The sequence below is a fragment of the Talpa europaea genome, assembly GCF_964194135.1.
Source record: "Talpa europaea genome assembly, chromosome: 2".
Taxonomy (NCBI): Eukaryota; Metazoa; Chordata; class Mammalia; order Eulipotyphla; family Talpidae; genus Talpa; species Talpa europaea.
Genome location: NC_140068.1, coordinates 135,834,122 through 135,840,121, shown reverse-complemented (window position 1 = coordinate 135,840,121; position 6,000 = coordinate 135,834,122). Strand labels below are relative to the sequence as shown.

At 37.1% G+C, this 6,000-nt stretch overlaps 1 pseudogene across 1 annotated transcript; it reads right to left on the bottom strand.

Moving 5' to 3' along the window:
* Window positions 1-226: 226 nt before the first annotated feature.
* Window positions 227-1,127, bottom strand: LOC311167722 (putative olfactory receptor 2B8; annotated as a pseudogene). Its single transcript has one exon. The product of its transcript is annotated as a putative olfactory receptor 2B8 (transcript).
* Between the last annotated feature and the right edge of the window lie 4,873 nt (window positions 1,128-6,000).

Genomic DNA, 6,000 nt, shown 5'->3' with positions numbered 1-6,000 from the left:
CCCACTGCTCCCTCAGCAGTGTACTTAGTCAGTCTGCCTGTAGAGTCTGCTCCCCGCTCTGGCTCTGGTGAATTCTCTCACCCTCCTGTGCTTCTGACTGTACCCAGTGCTTGTATAAATAAATAAATAAATCTTTAAAAAAATAGAATGAAGGAGAAATTATAATGATGCCTAAAAGTCCCATGCACTTGGGCATGAGGATGTTGCAAATATTTCACATTTCTCTTTATTGTGGGTTATTTACCAGCAACCTTCTTAAAGCCATTTAACCTCTTCATTTCCCAAAGAGTAAGTCAAAGGATTAAGAGAGGGAGTCACCACAGTGTAGAAAAAGGTGAGGAATTAACCATGATTCTGTGTGTACTTGCTCTTGGGCTGGATGTAGTCACAAATTATAGTCCTGAAGAACAAAACCACAATTAGATGGGACCCACAGGTCCAAAATGGTTTCCTCCTGCCTTCAACAGATTTTATCCTCAGCACACTCCTGACAATGCAGCTAGAGTGGAACAAAATAAGTCCCAGAGGTATAATCACATAGAGGACAATAGCGGTGGAGAGCTCATTTTCCAGGAAGGTGGTGTTCACGCAGGTGATTTTAATCAGGGCAGGCTCCTCACACATGAAGTCATCCACCTGGTGGTGGCTGCAGAGAGGGAACTGGAAAAGGAGGATGGTCTGGACGGTGGACTCCATGAACCCACTGATCCAGGCCACTGCGGCAAGTTGCTGGAGAAGCTTAGGGTGCATGATGACACTGTAGTGGAGGGGGTGGAAGACAGCACTGAAGCGGTCATAGGCCATCACCATCAGGAGGACACACTCCGTGGAGCCCACCCCAGAGCGACATAGAGCTGGACCACACAGGCTGTGTAGGGGATGGTCTTCTCCAGGCCCTTGAGATTCCAAAGCATCTGGGGGATGATGCTGGTGGTGAAACAGAGGTCCAGGAAGGAGAGATTAAACAGGAAGAAATATATGGGTGTGTGGAGTTTGGTGTTCAAGTACGAGACCAGTATGATGGCTGTGTTCCCCATCAGTGTCAGAATGTATATGGCAGAAATGACCACGAGGAGAACCATCTCCAGTTGGGGCTGGTCAGAAAAGCCCAGTAAGAAAAAAATCATCCCAGTTACTTAAATTTGTCCTTTCATTGCTTCTTAATTATGAGATTTTTCTGGGTCATCCCTATTTTATTTCTGTGGAAAGAAAATCAGACACCATAACCAATGGAAGCTTAGTAAACTGAGTAAATCTTGAGCATGAAGACACTGTAACTATTTGTACATATACGCCACAAAGATGAAATAATAAAACTATTCAAAAGGTAATACGTGGACAAGTAGACTTGTTCTGTAGAAAGAGAGGCAAATAGACAAAGTCATAAAAACACCAAATGCCTTGAAAGGAAATAAACAAGGACTATACATTGGAGTATATGCCAAAGCAGCTCTGCAATATTATCTGAAAATAAAATACATAAGCTATCAATGTGCACACAATGAGAAAACAAAAAATGGAAAATCAAATGATTGTTGCACACATAGGTATGTGATGGAGATGAGATAATGTAGATAAATTGAAATATATGAGGAATGAGCAGGAGTCTGAGTGACAAGGTGTGTAGACCTGGAGATAGACAAAGTAAAATTAGAATTTTCAAACAGGAGCGCAGATGATTATCATTAGTGTTCATTGTTTTTATAAGAAGCAAGTAATAACTAAAGCAAATAACTACTGAACTGATAACTGAGTTAAGAAAGACTCCCATGATCTCACTATTTGATTCATTGGTTTAAAAATGATTCATTCATCTTTACAAATATAGCTCTTTAGAAAAATGTAACTCATTCTCCAATAAGCAAGCTCCTTCCCCTGGTGGCATTAACATCCATGTGCTTTTTAACATGTTATTTAACAAAAGTATAGAAATTCAGCCAACAACTACAATTCAGTGACCTTTCATAAAATAAATTGTATAAGATTAATCATTGTGGTTTAAGCCATTAATTTGTAAAGATTAAGGAGTGTAGAACTTTGGAAAGGCCATTTTTGCAGACTCAAAATGATTGCAGTAGTCTGATTACTTGTGGGATTAAAATCTGAATAACTTCCTGAAAAATAAACAAATAAATGAACAACTCCAATGAAAACTTCTCGTTTTCCCTTAAATATTCTGACTAGGAAACAAAAACTCATTTGAAAAAGACTTAGGCCATTATATCTGGTCTCACACAATTATTACCTGACTTTAGCACATTAGAATTTCTCCCCTGAAGCGCGTATCACTTCCCAACACCTAAAGCTTAAGTGAAAGTAAATATTTCTCGAGCAATAATCCCAGAAGAATTTATAGCTAATATTGTATTACACTTTATTTTAGCTTCTGAATTTGCTGGGTAGACAAAGATCCATTAAAATCTCTCCTCTATCACTAATTTTCCCTTTTTCTTCTTTTCTTTCAAAAGTATACAAAGTTCAAACTTTTGTGTTTTTAAAATTTCAAAATCTGTACCACTTGATATTCATGCTATTCACCTCTTAGCCTCTGAGACACTTAATGATTTTAGTATCTATGACTGCATGTTTAAAATCTCCAAACTATTTTTTTCCTACCTCATTTTTCCATGTTAATTTAAATTATTCTTTAAGAATTGCTTTTCCCAATACATGACTGCCATTCTAATTTAAATAACTCTAAATGATTATAGGATAAAGTATAAATAGAATAAAGTTTCTGTTTCACCACATCTTGATCTAATTTATACTATCTTTCACATGCCCTCATTTATTCTATGTTCAATTAATAACGACACATTCAACACTCTGAATAATTTTTCTTTACTAACCTAATGTTCTTTACACTATATTTACTTCTCAAAGTCTACCTCAAATCTCATCTTTCACAAATGTGTCCTGGTTGCCAACTTACAATTTCTTCTGTTGCATTGAATAACTAATTAATAAACAGATGAGTAAAAAAGGAATTTATTTAATATACTTATTTCATCCTAAGGAATTAAAGTACTCTAAATAGCCATGGAAGAAAGCATGGAATCAGATATGATAAGTGATACCTTTGAAAACTAAAAAGGTATCAAATCTCAAAGGGACTTGTATATTATGCTCAAGAGGTTGGACTTCCTAAGAGCTCTATGCACTATCTTGTACTTTACAAGGTCACAGACTCTAGAGTCAGGCCAAGCTAGGTTCTAATTCCTAAGGGAAGTTATTTAATCTCCAGGTTGATGTCTGGTTTCAGAATCATTTGTTTAAAAGGAAATTATTGAGTTGATTGAATAATTAAGAAATCAATTAGGAAGTCATTCTTGTGAAATGCAGGATAGTTTTCAGTCTTTTTTGCCCTCCCACCATTAGGATGGGGAACCTGCAGTTGTTACATTGTTGTAAGCTGTGTTGTTTACTTCTATGGGCCATGGGAGGAGTATTGAGATGCTCACCAAGAGAAGCAGAAGCAGGACAGAGGCAGGAGAGAGAAGGGGAGAAAGAAAGCCAAAAGAGAGAGAGAGAAGCCCTGAGTGAAGACTTGCTGGGGTCCAGGAGGTGGGCCTTGCCTGCCATGTACCTTTTTGCTGCACCACATGTAAAAGCTCAATAACAGCCTGAGAAAGCCACCGAGGGCTCCAGGACTCTCCTTTACCCGTCTGCTGAATCATAGAAAACCTGCTCTGTGCCATCCTGGGATTACAGATGAGGTGATGATGTAGTTTTTTTGCTTTCATGACTAAATCTTTATTCTTCTGGAAATAGTGTTTGTAGATGGGGTGAGACAATGGGCAGATTTCACTTTTTCCATGTGAATAATTAATTGTTGTAGGACCATCTAGTTAAAAACAAGTTTGCCTTTTCCATTGACCTGAAATGTCAAATTTATTTTTATTTTTATTTATTTGTTTATTTATACCTTTTTAAAAAATATTTATTTATTTATGCAAGAACTGGGGTACAGCTCAGATGCACGGAAGGGTGAGAGGATTCACCAGAGACAGAGTGGGGAACAGAACAAGCAGACTGATGAAATACACTGCTGAGGGGAGAGGTAGGAGAGATAGGAGAGTTCTGCCCACCATGTGGGACCCTCACCTGTCAGCCAGGATCGAACTGGTGCTGCAGAGGCTGTGGACAGCTTCACAGTGCTGCGCTCCACCACCTGCGCTACCAGGGGAAGCCCAAAATTCATTTTATTTATTTATTTTTAAAAAGATTTATTTATTTATACAAGAACTGGGGTATAGGCCAGATGCACGGGAGGGTGAGAGGATCCACCAGAGACAGAGAGAGGAGCAGAACAGGCAGACTGATGAAATGCACTGCTGAGGGGAGCAGGGGGCGAGACAGGAGAGGTCTGCCGCACCATGTGGGATTCTCACTGGCTGTGGACAGTCTCCCAGTGTGGCGCTCAACCACCTGTGCCACCAGAGAGGCCCCAAATTTATTTTAAATGAATAAAAATGTTGCTCTATTCTAAGTCTCTGTTCTACCCTAGTGGTAATATATCTCTCATTGTGTAAACATCACACTTTCTTAAACAGATAGGCTTTATTACTATATCTTGATAGACAGTAGAGCAGATTTCATATTTTTTCTCCAAGTGAGTCTTATATTTCCATGTAAATTTTAAAATAATTTTATTCATTTCCATGAATAAACTTGTTGGAATTTTGATGAGTTTCATTAAATATAGAGATCAGAGTTATAATTAACATTTCTAAGATTTCAAATTTCCATGAATAATTATCCCAATTATTTGTCATTTGTTTTTCTCAATAATTTAAAAGTGTTTTTCTATTATGTCCTATACATTGTTCTGAACACTTGTATTCTTGTTCTTTTATTCTTTGAAAATATTTTAAATTTTGTTGATATATTTTCACTGTGCCTGTATATAAAAATATAATTGAATTTGTCATAGGGATCTTTCTAAACATTATATCAATTCATATATTTTTTTAAAGATTTTATTTATTTATACATGCAAGAACTGGGGTACAGGCCAGAGTTGTGGGGGGGTGAGTGTTCACCAGAGACAGAGTGGGGAACAGAACAGGCAGATTGACTGAAATACACTGCTGAGGGGAGCAGTGGGCGAGTCAGGAGACATCTGCTGCTTCATTTGGGGTGCGTCCTGGCCGGGGATCGAACTTGTGCTGCAGTGGCTGTGGCGAGCTTTATAGGTTGTGTCTTAACCCCTTGCGCTACCAGGGAGGCCCTCAATTCATATTTTGATTCTCTCAGATCTTCTATGTACACAATGATATTGTCTTTAATGATGAAAGCTTTATTTACACTCCAGTGCAGTGCTTTTTTCCCTTATCCTGCCTATTTGTGCTGGTTACAATCTGTAGAATAATGTTGATTATATGGAAATAGTGTAGTGACAAGGTGTCTTTACTCTTTCCTCAGTTCAAATGAAAAGTTTTAATATGATATATAATATTTGCAGAAAAGTTTTTAAGATATATTTAAAAAGTTTCTGGGGATTATGTGTATTTTTTGAACTGCTTGGAATGTGCATTCTATGAGTCTATATGTGTATAAACATTGAGTGAATTTTGAACCTACGGCCTGTACATTGACACTGTATGTAACCAAAATTGAGTAAGGGGAGAGAGGGAAGGAAAGAAAAAAATCTTAGTTTTTTAATACAGTCGTGCAGTAGTTTCAGGTTTCTAATCTTATGGACAGATAATATTTTAATGGTAGTGGGACTGAAATAGATTGTGAATTTTTGTTCCATCAATCACAGATATCTTAAAAATATACACACCTGCATACATATTCTGAGAATCTCTTGCTTTTTCTGGGAATGCTTTTGAAAAATTATTTTCTTTACTATTAAAATACATATAATGAAAACAGCTCTGTCACACTTTAGAGTGTAACACCATTTTTTATATCAACTGCAATTACTACATTTTTTTCTGTTCTACTATTTTATTTGTTTTACCCTACGTTGTCTACAATGATATATTTTATAAT